A 16,600-nucleotide genomic window follows, 5' to 3' on the forward strand; every position below is an offset into this window, starting at 1 on the left:
ATGCTGGTTACTATATGCTCTGAGCTGTCGTAGCACAGTCTATGTAGCGGTATTAAGGAGGGCGCCTGCGAATGCAAGATAGGAGCCAGAAGTGTAAGCTAGACGCTTCTATTGTGCTGTATGGAAGTGACGAGTTATCATTTCCATTTACGGACTTTGCAAAACAATTTTCAAAATTACGCCACAAAAGTCTGCTTCTGTAATAGCCTGTCCTGCACATTTACTTGTTCCACTGCTCTAACACACCCTCTCTAACCCAAGAAGAGTCGTTAATGAGCTGATTTGCTGCATAGGGTGCAGTAGGTAATGTTGCCGCCTCAGCGATCCAGGGTCACTGGTTCAATCCTGTTCAGTTTACCACCTGTGTGGATTTCTGGCTTGGCATGTTCACCTGTCCCAGCGTGGGTTTCCTTCAACGCGGTAGGTGAATTCGATATGATAAATTGCCAAGAATGTGAACATATGTGTGTATAAGGATGGTAACTCCAACATCCCATATCCTGGGATCCCTGTATCCCTGACCTGCACTAGAGGGCCTCTAATATACTATAGATCCATTTCAACCTTGACAAGGATAAAAGTTGTTACTAAGTGTGAAAGAATGAGAGATAGAGGTGTAACACTGATATCTATAAGACAAGACCATGTTTATGAAACTCAAATTTGCTTGTTATTTTCTCTCCTCTAAAACATCCACTTTTAATTATCTGATTGGTTATCTCAGGTGTGCTATAGGAGGGAAAACCCAAAAAAAAAGAGAGAAAGAGAAACCATAGCGCAGAACGGGGGCACTCCAGGATCGGGTTTCGGCTCCATTTGTTCAGAGGTGTCTTCGCAGCGCTCTCTAGCGGACGCGTATGTCAGTGCGCAGGCGCGCGGCCAGCACCGAGGCACTGCCCCCTTTTGTGTTTTTTTTTTCTCGCGAGCCAGAGCCGCATTCCAGCCCGTGCATTACGGCGGGGAGCCGAGCTAGCACGCGCTCGCCACGGCGGATACGCTCTCGAGGTTTTTTTTTTGGTGGACATTAAAAAAAGAAGAAATTTTTTTTTTATAAAGCTATGGCGAGGACGTGTACCCCGAGGGTCACCTGAAAGCAAAGTAAGTTCATCACGGCGTTTCTGAATTGCCCGTGTCTTTTTCCAGTGTGAGCAATCGTAGTGTATGTAGGTGCTTCCGTAGGGAGAGTTTGGTTAGTGTGTGTGTGTGCGCGCGCGCGCGGGGTTGCGTTTGCTCTTGCCTGCGTTGCTCTCGTTGATCTCGCTATACAATCCCATAGATCGCACCCGCATCATAAAAACTTTTCAGATTGCAACGCCACTATGGACGAAGGTAAAGCTGCTGCGCGGAGTGATGAGGAGCTCGTGAGCGTTGAGCCGAGTTGAGCGCGAGCGGAATGCTGGAAGTGGTGAGAGAAATGCACGCAACTCCAAACCCACCCAGTCTCCTCCGTGGGTGCTCGGGTCTTCAGTTATTACCGTGCAAAAAAAAAATGGCTTCACCGGGTGCGACCTTTTAGAGTTTGGATTTCTTGCATTTTAGGTGTGACGCGGTGTGTTTTTTTGAATACACGTTTAACACCAAGCTCGTGGGCATGTTGCAAATGCGGGTTGTATGGGAGAAATCCACATCTCATGCAAGAGAAAAGAATGGTGATGAGACTGAAACTCCCTAAGGTGAAGTGCACCGTGTGTGTGTGTGTGTGAGGGGAAAGGACAGTGTTTGTGAATATTGCTGTGGGAATGCTCTCCTCTCCAGCAGGCAGTTACAGAGAACACTTCTTGAGACCATATGTTGTCTGAAGGTTTTTTTTTTTTAACCCCCCGCCCCCTCCCTCCAATAAACCCCTCTTACTTACCCTGACTAAGGGGAGAAGTTATCTCGGGGGGGGTTCACATTGCTCTGAAAATAAATCCTAACATTTTTCCCCCTTCGGTTTTTAAACAGATTAGTGGTGTGTGTGTGTGTGTTTGCGGTGTGTGTGGACGGAGGCTGTGGAGCTGCGTGGTTAGAATAGGCGGTCTTGTGTTACAGTGTTGGGAGGAAGAATGCAAAAGCTCCTCACACCTTATAGACTTTGGGGGATTTTCTGAACAATTTGGTGTCGTGTGTGTATGTGGGGAAAAATCACAACAAAGACAAAAGTTCGGCGGAGGTGTGGACTGGGGGGTGTTTTTCCTGCGCGCGCTGGTTGCGCTTTTCTTTGCTGAGCCCCTTTTGGATGAGGCTGAAGCGCGTTCACTCACACACGCTGAATGTTTAATGAAACCCAGGCGTTGAAAACCGATTTGCCTCGACATGTCGGCCTCCTGTCCTGGCCCTCCTGCCGGAGCGGCTCTTGTCCCGCGCTGGGCGCCATTCACCCACGCGGGGACAGGAGAAAGTGCGCGCTCATGCGTGACTGAACGCCTTGTTCTGGATGAGTAAGAAAAAAAACGCGATTCAGGCGCATTAAAAGATGCTCAAAATGAAACCGGGGCCACGTCACGTCGCCCCGGTGTGAATCGTAACCGGTGTGTTCACGACGTCTGCGGGAATGAGTCATTTAGTGTCCACAAGCTGCCCGTAGGAGCGCCGCCGGGGCGGATTCCTGCACGCGGGCACCGCGCGTCCAGGATTACGGGGCAAGTTTTGTGAGCAGCCCCCCGGATGCGCATGCGCACAGCCGCCCCTACGCTACTTGGCCACGGTAACTAACTAACCGGCGGGCAGGAGCCTGAGCTTCTCCTCGGCCAAAACTCATTTATCTCCGCGACGGAAGAAAATGATTGGAAAGAAATTGCTCAAGTGGGACGTAATTACGGTGAAACAGAGATATGGGCATTGCTATAAATTGGCCACAAAGGGAGAAGATTAGGCTTTTGTTTTGACTCGGGCCTAAATGCTTATGAGAGGAGAAATGACACGATGTGGGCGAAATGAAGTGTGTGTGTGTGTGTGTTTGTGTTTCATCCCACTATGACACTGTGCTTAGTTTCCCTATCAGACCCTAAGCTGCGTCCTCCAGAGGTGATTTCGACGCCTGACACAATCTAAAAAAGTTAGTTTTCGAATCAATTGGAAGCCTCAAAGTCTCTGTGGTTGTTGACTAAAGCCAGACTGTGTGTGTGTGTGTGTGTGTGTGAGACTGCCTTATGTGGGAGTCAGATCTTGGCAAGATGGCTGCTGTTACGGCTGGCTTGATTGGCAGACATTTCTAACTGGTGTGACAGTGTCCTCCTTCAAGCATTTCTGTCTCCCTCGACTTCCTCCACCTCCTCTTCCTTCACTTTACTGCACACAGCCCCCAGAACTCCCAGTTGTCACATTCTGCGGTTTTGTTCTGAAAACTCCGTTTTGTTTGGTTCTCCTTGGTCTGTATAAAAAAAGTCTATCCCTTGTACATGTTTCAGTTAGGTGAAATCAGGACAAAATTAAAGACAGAATATGCAAACAATGCAGTCCAGAAAGGTTCTGGTACATTACATAGCCAACTTGGCAAGTAACCGCACCAGTGTGTTGTGCAGTCCCCAAAACCTCTTTGATTAGCTTGGTTGTAATTTTGGCATCTAATCATTCTTAATTTACTGTAGCCATGTTGAAACAAGGCTTAAAATCTGTTTTAAAAAAGTGTATTTACTACCACATTCCTTATCAGAATCAGGTTTTTTGGCCAAGTGTGTTGACACACAAGGAATCTGGTTCCAGCCGTTGGTGGAATACATTCATAAATACAACACATTTAGCTTCGACTATACAAGACAATGTGAGACAATATAGACAGTACGAGTATTTTTACAACCTAATAGAAAGTTATACAAGGCAGAATCTTTTGATTTAATGCATTACGGAGAAATGTAGTGATAATAGCTCCGTATTGGTCAAGCAACTATGTGTGTGTGTATGTATATATGTTTATCTGTATGTTACAAGCATTTTTTTAGGTACAAAAATTGTTTGTAATGCAGCATTCTTCTTACTGTCAAACATATTTTGTTGGACTGTCCTGCTTATAATGACCACAGAAGGTTGTTTTATGAAGCCAATTGATTTAATGAGGTGTTTACCAAAGTTTTAGAATTTGTCATATATTAACGTAAAAAAATTGTATTTAAACTGTCTTGTGCTGTAATTATTTGTTTGTGGTTTTATGGTGTTTTTTTTTTTTTTTTTTTTTTTTTTTAATAAACTGTTCTTGCCATGAAGATAGCCTCAGTAGCTGGCATGGCATTAAATAAAAGTATATCATATAAGTACAAAAAAATACAGATTGATGTGGAAAATATTTTCAGATGTAGATGGAGCTGCCTTTTGAAATGGGTTTTGTTGAAGATGTGGACAATCTGGACCAGGTTAACCTAGAAGGGCAATGTAGCTTGGTTATAATTTGCATTTGTCACAGAATAAAGAAAAAAGGAAATACTAATCGCTAGTCCAGAATTATTGCCTTTTCTATTCCATTGTTTGGGACCCTTTTTAAACTTTTACAGGTTGGACAATTTAAAAAACAAATGTCCCCCAAGAAAATGTATAAGTTCTCAATTAAATATAATGTATTGTACTAATAAAGAAAATAAAAATTTTACAAATGTAGACTTTTTGACTACATTTCTTACAAAGCTACATGATTTAAACACTAGCAGCACTACTTCCTCATTACTGGGAAATGTACTTAGTGCAATTACCTCATTACTTGTAGACATAATTCTTTAGTTGTCCTGACCACTTAGCTTTTTCTGCTGCATTCACCTACACTGAGGTTATTTCAGTGAAGATGCTGAAAGCCCTGGTTTTTGATCAGAATCTGAGTAATTGTGCAGGCCTAGATCTGAGGTTCCCAGCTTTAATCCTGGAGATCCAGTATGCCGAGTGGGTTTAGCATTTTCTGTGGAGGGCTTGATTATTGGATAATAAGCTGGATAAGGAATTTGAACATCATATAAATATGACCTGCATATCTGAAAGGCATCTTATGTTTGCATGATAACAGAATTGTATTTTGAATAGCTAACATACCAGGTGAATTTTTAGATAGGACTGGTATAATGATATAAGGAGCTTATATAGATTTTTTGCTGCACTTACTTGATGTTTAATAACCACACAAAGTTTAAAATAGCACCATGTTACTTTATAAGTTATATCTGTCACATTAGGACTATTCAAACAAGCTGCTTTTTTTTTCTATCAAATGTAATGACCAAAGTCTGAAGTAGTCATATAATTCAAACATAAAAAAAACACCAGACACTGTTTATGTAATATTAAACAAGATGGATTCCATAGACCAGAAAAATTAATAAACTGACTAGTAAAATAAGGCAGCTTTTTTTTGTTTTTTAAACAACATTGCAATTTTTTAGAACAACATTTTAAACAACAATGCTCATTGCTTTCTTCGTTATAATGTGAATATGTAAATCATCCTATTGACAAAAGCAGTATAAAAGGAACATTGGCAGTGAAAAGAATATTACTGGTGGAGTAATTAGTTATTTAACAGTAAAAAGAGTACAAGTTGTAAAATAATGCATTTTATTCATTATGATGATGCACGCTTATGGAAATTATATTAATTGGCAGTGCGTTTATATTGTTTTTTTGTTTTTTTTTTAAATAAAGTGATTAAGCTCAAAGACCAAACAAAAAGAAAGATCAGAATTTAGAAGTTACTGAATGAATGGATTTTCTTAATTTGGAAATAGGAAGGATAGAATAAAATAAAAATAAAAAACCTATAGTGTGTGCTAGGGACATCACATGACACAAGTGCAAGAGTTGTTGAATGGCATTGAAATGTCTTGCACACTACTTCAACCTGAGGATGGAGAGGTTAAGGTCACACCCACTTCATGGTTTTGGTGATAAATCACCAAATACCAAATTTGTGCAAAACCAATATTAAAATTGGAAAGTTTTCTGAATTCATGCTTCATGATTGCTGCACTAGCACATTTGGGGTTGGTAGCAAGTCGTGGGATTGCATGTGATAAAGCGAGTTGAGGTTTGTACTCAGTCAGGGAAAGTACCATGACAGAGACACCAGGTAAGAATTTCTACCATCTTAAGGTGCAGGTACTGACTTGATAACGTATTGCGTGTAATCAAAAACCAAGTTTGAAGGTAAGAACCTGCAAGAGATGCTGGTTCACTGAGGAATGTGAAAACACTGGATGGTATTGTGTAGAGCTCCTTCTGTATATTTTAGTTCTATATTTTTAGTTACTACAGGCAGAAGGGTTGCTTTAAGGTTTTATTCGGGGTGTTAATTTAAAATCAATAGTTAGGGCTCGCTGTTTTGCTAGTGGAAAGTATGTGCTAAATTGATAATTATATGTATTTGGTGTTTTTCAGTGTAGCTGTTGCTGATTTTTAATTACATAAGTAAATAGTGAATAAAAGCATCCCATCCAAAGATGAATAATTCCAGTCTCATGCCCTGTATTCATTGAATGCATTCTGGATGAATTGTAACTCTGACAGGACAAAGCAGTAAATGTAGATGAACAGATGAGTAAATGCCAGTTTTTGATGAAAGTTTGTTTTATGATCTGTATCTGTGTCAGTGTTTCTCATAGCAGCATGATTACAGAAGTAAATCTATATTTTGTTAGATTAATTGGGCCACAGTCCATCTTCGGTAAAGTTATATAGAGGGACTGTGATAAAGTGAAAACCTTATTGAATTTTTCTTGCTGTTCAGCTCCTAGCATTGAATCTAATATTGGTAGTATACTGTGAGGTGAGAGCCTCTCATCATCATGTCACATCTCTCTCTCTCTCGCTCTCGCTCTCGCTCGCTCTCTCTCTCTCACACTCACACAATCTCTCTCTCTTGTGCATAATCTCTCAAGATCACTCTCTCACAATCACACACCATCTTTTGCTCACAATCACTCTATCATAATCACACACTCTGTCTCATTCCCAATCTCTCTCTCGTGCTCTCTCTCTCTCTTCCCTCTTTCTTGCTCTCTTTGTCCGTAGGCATGTGGTGATATTAAAAAGCATTTAAGAGGACTGCTGCTTCCACTGTGAAGTGCTGGGTCATAAAAAGCAAACAAGCGTTCCTGGACACACGCGTGTATAACGCGACTGTGCTTCTCCCCAAGGCGCTCACTATGCGGGGAGATTGACCTCCCACGAGGGGAGCACGTTCAAAACACCAGCTCTGCAGACATACACACAGGGCAAGACTTATGATTACTTCATTCACACATGCTGAATGGACAGGTTATGTGGAACACAAGAGGTTTTACAATGCGGTGACTGTGAAAGAATTTAGCCTTTGCTGCAATAACATGTTTATCATTCAGTGCTCTGCAGTGCAGAGGCCGGCGAAAGGGCTGCATTTTCACAATATCATGTAAAATAAACACAGCCAAGGCTCGGATCCACAACATCATAAACTGTTAGTTTAAAAAAAAAAAATTTGCTCTCTGCTGAAGGGTTCAGCGTTGGAGAGCGGGTATGAGTAGGATGGAGCTTTTGGATACCTGTGCCAACTCGCCCGCTGCCATGACAGCACTCATAGTAGTTATGTATTATTAATACCCAGCCTTCTCGCCTGTTATTTTTATCTGTTAGGCATTTCAACGTTCTTCAAAAGACTTCCCTGCCGTTCTGCAGACTTTGCGGAAATGTGGGTTTGATGAAGTCGACGTGTATATGAGAGGGCTCGAGGAACGGACACTTCTGCAGTTCAGCTATCAGCACTCAGGGGTGGTGATTAGAATTATAGATGGAGTGCACTTGATTTGGGCTGCTGAATAATTTTGTCAGAAGTATTCACTTCCAATCGTTGGATGAGTTCAGAGTTACTGTGTGACTAGTGCTTAAACATACGCCTTTGTTCAATAAGTGTGTGCGTGCCTGTTTGGTGGTAAAGAGGAAAGGGTGTTTAAGAGGAGGATCAGAAGAAGTGAGCAAAGGTCAAAGTTGAGAAGATGACACAGACTTCTGTAGTGCACATGGGAGCGTGTCTTTTTAACAGGTTCTGGATTGAAGGGTTTTCTTCTGTATTGTTTGACTGCTGTCTTCAACACTTTTTTTATTTGTGATCTATTTAATCAATTATTTACCTTATTATCGTCTTCCTTCACTTGAACTAGTCTGAAGGAGTTTTTCTAACTGAGCTAAATTTAGGCACCAATGTGGTTACATTAGTAACACTTAACATTAACACGAATTGCTTCTAACCTCAAACATTCATTCCTAAAAAATAACTTGCTGTGCTGATATTATTGTTCTTTACCACCCGCTCTGTTGCTTCTAAAGTCCTGTTTATCGAACTGAATCAGCGCTGAACACTTTTTATTGATTATATTTTGTCCGGATTGCAAATTCAGTTTAGATTTTTGTTGAAGAGGAATCTCTTAGAAAGGTTTTTTTGTTCATATTGTCAAAGTATCCATTGCCCTTTTTTTTTTTTTTTTGGGTGTTTACTTTTATTTGAAACCAATCAACAAAAAGAACAGGCACTGAAGCACACAACATTGCTTGCTGTGACTTCTCCAATCGCATGAACAGCACATCCTGAGCCGTATCCCTCCTTTACTACAGCAATTTGCCAGTGACTGCATTTTTTAATTAAAAAAAGATTTTTTCCCCATTTATAGGTACGTTTAATGCTGTGAAATGCTCGCGAGACAGGTTAATTCACATTACAGCAGCCATAAACCGCCATTCCCTCAGCAATTTATCTATTTGTCTGCCTTGTGAATGTAATAAGGCATGTGTGTCTGCAAATCTGTCCATCCTGAAGATGCTTCTGTCTTGAAAAAGCCCTTATTGGAGACTTCTTCTAATAATTATTAGTAAACCGTTTCTAAACAGAAGGCTCCACTACATCAACCGAAAAATCTATTTTTAGTAATTTATGTGGGACGTCCACCATTAAAATCCCTGTATATTTTGTTGCCATAGAAACATTGTAGAACAAGTGATCTAAAGTCCCCATTAAATCTGAATGAAAGTTTTGTGGTTTAAGGTTATCTACATGCTAGTGTGCTAGTAGTGTCACAAATTCTCTCTCTGCCATAAATATGGATCATCAGTTTTGATGACATCATTCTGCGCTTTATTTTTTCTTCAGATTTCCTGTCTATTCGAATGAAATGAAATATAGAATCTGCATTGTCTCGTTGTTTAACATTGATGTAGTTAAGCTTAGCCTGGGCTGTGAGTTAAGCAAAACACGATTGACTACAAAAAAAAAAAAAGAGGGAGAAGCCACTTGCCCAGACTTCCTGTTCCAGTGAAAATTTGTCAACATGTGAACTGAACATTTCAAGACATTTTCATATAAACTGTACATCCAGAACCTGTCGGAGTTGCTATAATAAAAACAAAACCTTTTTGACCGACCACTTTATAGTTTATTGTTCATTAATGCTTTTGTTGAAAAGACAAGCTGCTGATAGATAAGGCAGCTCTGATTTAACACGGCTAATGCGACAACCTAGTTAAGAAAAAAAAAAAATCCCACATCATGAAGTGCTAGCAGTTTTGGCAAAAGACTGACTGTGGAACTCTGTTGATCTTATTGGAAGTCAGTCATGCTTATGAAACAACACGAAACAAAATAGTGGCGAGGGTGGCCCTTACACTTGTACGTTATTATTGTTGCAAATAGAAAATCTAGAATATATGACAGTAGGAGAAAGAGAACGAGCTACCCTGGCTTCGCCACACTGTCAGAACCAGTTTCACTAGCCAGGCTTAACAGTAACACACACTTCCCTGCTGAATCATCACAGCTCACAATAGCACCCAGCAGAAAGGTCTATTCATTCTGCCAGCCATCCCTCCATCAATCTTCTTGATCACTGCATGCTTTTTTAATTTATACAACAATGTCTTGGCTTGATCTTGGTTTAAGGTTTAGTTTGAAGGCGAGGCTTTCAGGCCGGATGTGTCGGGAGTCTCGAGCCGAATTGATCAGTAAGCGAGCGCTTGATGTTATCTGTAGAATGAGTGCGCGCAGTTACAACATCAGCGTACGCTCCGAGCCCTGGTTTCACATGCTATCTTGTTTAGAATCTTCCTCTCTCCCCCTCTCTCTCTCTCTTTCTCTCTCTCTCTCTCTCTCTCTCTCTCTCTCTCTACAATGCTCTCTGTTGTGCACTGTTGTGCACTTCTCCTGCAGTGTGTGGCGAGTCTTAAAGTGAATAATTCAGCAGCTTGACTCCAGCGTGGGAATGCTGCACGCTCACCAGCGGCCTCTTCCCTGCAGCCGACAGACTGATAGAAACCTGCTGAAATGTGACAGATGCAAACCTCATGGCTATGAATAACCAAATCAATTGAGCATGCATATGATTACGCACTGGTATAGTGACAGAGTGAGAACGATGCACGGCATTAATTTTCTCTTCCGAATGCTCCGTTCAGTAAGCGATCGCATCTCATTCGAAACTTCCCAGCTATTATCCGCATGTACAGCAATTACGTAGCGACCTCGAGATATAGCCAAGAGATCAGCTTTGTCACCGGTTGCCACGGAGCTGCCCAGGGTATTTAGGCAGAGGGGTGAAAGGTCATTGGTTTGGCTCTGACTGATGAAGCGCACACGAAGGGGTGTGTGAACATGCTCCTGCCTTTCTTTAGGATTTTTTTTCTTCCTTTAAAACTTTTTTGATCACTGCCAGTCTCTAAGTAGCACTGGAATGAGCATGTGAGCTCCAGATGCCTTTCTCTTAATTTATTAAGCTTGTTTGCAGTACATAGCAGCTTTTCTGCAGTATTTTTCAAACTTGCCCGCTCACAGACCTTTACATATGGGCTAGTGTGCGTAGGAGGATAAAGAGTAAATGCACATGAATGCCAGGCAAGATTTATCCTGTTTAATTTTTTTGTATAATTCCTTGCCTAAAGTCGATCCGAAACACAAATCAAATGCTAGCTACTTACTAGCTACGCGATCTCAATGCCGGACTAGTCTAAGCTAAAATTCCCGCCTTGGATGTTATTTCAGCATGTCTTAGGATTCTTTGGGGATCTGAGAGAGAGGGCTGTTGGCGGCGCGGAGTCGCTGCTGGCTTTAGACAGGGGAATCAGTGCGTACGCAAATCCCCTGGAATGCAACAGCACCCACACCAGTGTTGCCGTGCCCCATCTGCTACGCCTCTGACCCTCCAAAACCTCAACCTCATCCATCTCTCAGTCTTTTAGCCTGTCTCTTTCTCTTTCAGCTCCTTTGTTTCAGTAACTGGTCCAAAGACTCTTTGATAGCGCTGTTTTGCCCTCATTGTAAATGACTGGTGAAATGTAGATGCCATTTCAGTGTAGATTAGCCTTTGGTATGCATTTTAAGAGACCCCCATTATCCCAAGCTAGCAGCTAAAAGCTAATTGCTGTATCCCTGTTTCGCTACGAGGCATAACTTATTTAGCCATGCTAAGTGCTTCTGTCTTGTCCTAATCAGCCCTTATCATCAGGATTCCTAATGGTAATTTGCTTGATATAGTATATGATTTTTTCTTTTTTTGGTTCTAATTTGTTCCATTAGGCCTGATTGATGTTTACGGGTGTAATGGTGTGGGAAGAGAAAAAGTCATCCGTGTGTGTCCTCTGTGTAACTGCAAAATATAAGAATTTCCTCAGGTATCTATTCCACAATACCTTTTTGTTTTTCTCAGCCCATCACACATGTAGTTATATACAAAAATCCAGTCAGCGAATGTGTCTAAAGTTGTTTAAACTTATATGAAATGCCAGATAATCAGCTAGCATGAAGAATCCCTGGAAGAAGTTAAGAATTTACTTCACACTGATAAACTCTAGACTGTATGATAAAATCAAAGGAGGGTTTAATAATAATGATTTAAATATTGTTTTTTATTTAAGTGTCCAAGATCCTGAATCTTCACTGCCAATGAAAGTCAGTGTCTTTAGCCCTGTTGCTAGCTTTTGTTCTTCGGCGAAATGCGCGTGACTGGATACAGCGCAGCACAGAATCTGCTATAAAAAAAAGACAGTGTTTTTCATTCGCAGTGTTTATCATCTCCGCTGCAGAATTTCTTTCCCCCTGTGCAGAGATTGGTCCATCGAAAGATCTCGCTGGGTTTGCATCTGGACCGCGGGTCATCAGTTTACCATGACCTCTGCTGTAGTCTCTCACTCCATGGAGAACATGTTTTTTTCCCCCCTTTTCCTCCACTCTGCATGTCTGCCGTGTTAAGTAGAAACACACGTGTACGCTTGGAGCCGTGATGTGTGGAGCAGACGTGGCCCAGGCTGTTGGTATGCACGGCAACAGGGTGTTCCCCCCCTTAGCCTTTCTCTCTCTCTCTTTCTCTCTCTCTCTCGCTCTCTCTCTTTCCCTTTCTTCCTCTCTGTCTTTCTCTCTCATGGCCTGCTGTGTGGCATAGTGATAGTCTTTGGGGGGAGAATTCCAGCTGCCAGACACCACTGCACACCGTGTGCATGTTTTGGAGGGGTGGAGTGGGGGGAGTTTTTTATGGCAGAGGTTAAATCATCCTCCCATTTTAGATTCCTTTCCTGCTGGGTGATAAAAAAAAAAAAAAGTTTTAATAACATTATCACTAATTAAATTCTAATTGCTGTGCTGTGCTTTTTGTTTGAGGCCATTTTCTCTTACTAAAAAAAGATCCCACTGTTATAAATGGCACTGCTAGTCTGCATGATAGGCTTGTGTTTTTTTTTTCTTTTTTTTATATGTAAAACACACTTCCATGTTTCGAAGCTGAGCCGGGAACTTCTTTGCTTTATGGTTGCCTTTATGACACTGTGTCTTGCACTTTGACCTGTTAACCACCACACACACACCCTCCCACTTCTCGGCCTGAATTGGACAATCCACTTCTGTCTAAAAAGCAGGCCAAGACTCTTCCAATCTGATAAAGAGCAATGATTCAGAGTGGATTTTTATGGAGATGAGATTAGATTTGAGAGGACACACGATCACAGAGAGCCAGTGTGGGCCATCAGGAGAGCACGCTTTTGTTTCACGGCGCTGCAGGATAATACTTCGTTAACTTTTAACATCGGATGCCGAACGCGCTGTTTTTTTTTTCCTTCAGTTTTTCTTCTCTTTTGTAATTTAATTTTTCACTCAACGCGCTCATGTTAGTCAACCGTCTGATGTTGCATTGTAGACAGCGCTCCAAGCCGCCACCGCTCTCCTGAAGATAAGATGCAGACGCCGCTCGAACCTGAATGAGGCCGCCGGGTGAGGTCTTTTCTTCTTAATTTATTGTCCTAGCCGGGGAAACGAATCTGCGGTAACGATACCGATCCTCAATGAGGTGGCGTTATTAAAGATAACACTCGAGCAGCTCTGAAAAGGTTCCGGCTTTCGTTGAGAAGTAAAAGATAAAAAAAAAAAAAAAAAACGATCGATTGTAAATCTTTCAGCGGCGTAAACATCGCTACTGAAATGTACTCTCAGTTCAACTAATTGTCTGAGGATTTATCCTGCGCTGACAAGTCCCGAGTCATTGATGAATAATTAAAATGTATTTGCCCGAGTATGCGCAAGCGAGAAAGGAATACGCGCCGCTTTGTTTTCCGGTTCGCACGTAAGTTTCGCACCATGGAATCTTGCGCGTCTTGTTGGATTTTCGACACGGTTGTTCGTTCTTTGCGTTTCCAGATGCGATGCCTCTCAGCCCTTCCATCCCCCTTGTTAACTGTTGGACAGGTTTTCTTGCCTTGTTTTCCCCTCTCTCACTTGCTCATGAACTGGATGAACTAGTCAGACTGGAGTCAAGTGGAGATCAAGGCTAATCCTTTCAGTTCTTGGCAATAATCTCATATAAGGTTTTGCGAACTGATACAATGTTATACCGGAGGAAACTGGCGCTAACTGTGCTAGCGGCGCTCCAAATCCGGTTAGACGGTGTACTTTTTTTTTTTTTTTTTTTTTTTTTTTTTTTTGTTTTATTAAATAAGTAAACCCGCGCTTGAAGTAAAATTCAGTTTGACTGTTTGTGGTGGGGTAAAGCTGTACGGATAATGCAGTTTAGTCTGTAGTTAGTGTTGAAAGCAGATGGTGAAACAGGTTTACATCCAGTTCCTAACTCTCATCACTTTATAGTGCTTTCAGGCTTATGCTACATTCCTGCTACGTATGCTGTTACACCTGTGTGTGTGTGTGCGTGTGTGTGTGTGTGTGTCTGTGTTTCCTATGGAGCATGTGTTTGTGTTTTTTGGAGTTTGTCTGGGAATGTGTGTGTGCACACGTCTGGGAATGAGAGTGTGTCTAAATATGTCTTCTTGCAAGTCTGATTGTGTTCAGTTTCTGTATGAAAGTATAATTCTCTCTCTCTCTCTCTCTCTCTCTCTCTCTCTCTCTCTCTCTCTCTCTCTCTCCCCCTCCCTCCCTCATATGTCCAGCACATTTAGTGTGTGTTTGTGGTCACCTGACTCTGCTCACAGAGAGGGGAGTTATTGCAAGGGAAAAAGACAAATATGCAGTGTGTGGCTTCTCCATGAGCAGGACTGAAGAGCAGTAAGTTTGAGCAAGGTGATGTGTCTCAGGGTGTGAGGTAGTGCGTGCCGTAGTCTTTGACTGGAGGTGCAGATGTCTAAAGAGGATCGAGTGTGAGCCTGGCTCGGGATTCTGCCTCTCTAACGAGATGTGGAGAATTCCTCTGCTCCGTTAGCAGGACGGACAGTGAGGAATTTACCAAACCTACGCCCTTGCTGTCTCTGCCAGAGGAGAGCTGAGAGCGAGTAGGGGAGGGTGAGCAGGGGAACAGCTGTGTGTGTGTGTGTGTGTGCGTGTGCGTCTGTTTATTGCTAAACATGTGTTTTATGGGCTCATAGGCTGCAGAGGAAGATAGTGGAAATGAGTGATTGAGGGAGAGAGTGAGTGATTGAGCTGACTTAGATTTAAATTAAACTCTTTGTGTCACTGTATCTGTCTCTCTCTCTCTCTCTCTCTTTCTCTCACACACACACACACACACACACACACACACACACACACACACACACACACACTCTCTGTGCTCTCATTCTTGTTCTGTGACTCTTGGTGTTTTGCTAGCCAAACAGCTGTTTTGGGTTTACTTCCTTCCCACTCTTTCTCTCTCTCCATCTTTTATTTATTAATTTTTTTTCACTTTCTTGTCCTGGTGCTCTCCTCTCTTTTCATTTGTAATTACTTCTTCGTTTGTGTAATGGCATATGGTGATGCTGATGCTGATTTTATTAAGAGTTAAATTTTGTAGCTTAGACTGCTGATTACTGAAGACCTGGGCTTCCTTACAAGTGCGTGCTCTCTGTCTGTCTGTCTGTCTGTCTGTCTGTCTGTCTGTCTGTCTGTCTGTCTGTGTTTCTCCAGACGAGCCCTGTTAAAACATGTCTCTGTTTTGAATAACTTGTCTGTGGAGCAGAGGGATGGCTCACTGCTTTCCAGAGGCAAAGATTACTATAATAATAATAATATATGAAATCAAAAGCCACATATTACATTTTTCATCTTTAGCAGATATCTAAAGGTATCAATCGAACAACTCTTTACCTGCTCTGTGTGTGTGTGTGTGTGTACATAGTGTGGGCCGTAAACAACTGCACTCTAGCGCAATGAGAGCGAAGAGCAAAACAGTTAATTTATATAAATGACACGTTGCCGTCTTGCTCTTCAAAGTGGAATCAAGTAGCTCTATTGTCATTTCCTTTACAGTTCAGTACAAAGTAAAACGAGCAGCGATCCGCAAGGACCGAGGTCCGACATTTAAACAACATAAATTAACACGCTGCACAAAACTAACTAGAACAAACAAAGCTATAACAGGACATTATATAAAGTGCAAACATCATTTAGTGCAACAACACAATATGATGAACAATGCAGCACTGAACAGGAGACACACTGTGCAAATAAAGTGTCCATATGATATCCAGTTTCTTATTGACGAGTCTGATGAAATGGGGAAAAAAAAAACCATTTTCTTAGTGGAATGAATGAGGTGGGTCCTATCTTCCTGACTGGTATTTCACAAAAAATTTATATTACTTTTAATGTTTTTATTTTTTTAATTTAAATTTTATTAAATTAAAAAATTATATTTTTATCATATGGACAATTTAGCTCATATGGACAGCTTGAAGGTCAGTGGTTAAATTCCTGTTCTTGAGTACAAGATTTTGTAATATAACTCCAAAAAAAGTTTCTTCTTTTGTATTTCCACCTGAGTAAAACTGCAAAAAGAACTGGCTTTTGAATTGCTAAGTCTCAGAAGTACTGCTTTATGAGAACTATACTTTTGTTTTCATCTATGCAGTTTCATTCAGTGCTCCATTATCCTGCTCATATTGGCTTTTTAAGGAGAGATTTTTATTGTTAGACACATTGTGAAACTCCATTACTCCACACACACACACACACACACACACACACACACACTTTTACCAGAACTATGGGTTTAAACTTGTTCTTATAACAAACAATCATAAATTTGCACACATTATTTAGACAAAATGACTTGAGTCTTGCGTGGCCTGCTCAAGAGTTCTGACCTCAACCCTACTGAACAAATTTGGGATGAATTGAAACACTGCCTGCACCCCGGACCTCCTCACCCTACATCAATACCTGACTTTACTAACACCCTTGTGGCTTGAATAAGCACAAATTTCCACAAGCACACTACAA

The 16,600-nt window shown here is 41.5% G+C and overlaps 1 protein-coding gene across 5 annotated transcripts in view; it reads left to right on the forward strand.

Annotated features, from left to right (window-relative positions):
* The first annotated feature begins 906 nt into the window (after window positions 1–906).
* plxna1b (plexin A1b) overlaps window positions 907–16,600 on the forward strand; it is a 191,154-nt gene continuing 175,460 nt past the window's right edge. For 4 of the 5 annotated variants that reach the window (XR_014531279.1, XR_014531280.1, XM_083527835.1 and 1 more), the window contains exon 1: window positions 907–1,098. The gene's annotated coding sequence lies outside the window, so the exon portion shown is untranslated. Of the gene's footprint in view, window positions 1,099–12,633; window positions 13,169–16,600 lie in introns of those variants that run through there. The other variant, XM_083527836.1, reaches the window with a different exon arrangement.

This window comes from Silurus aristotelis (genome assembly GCF_946808225.1).
Source record: "Silurus aristotelis genome assembly, chromosome: 2".
Taxonomy (NCBI): Eukaryota; Metazoa; Chordata; class Actinopteri; order Siluriformes; family Siluridae; genus Silurus; species Silurus aristotelis.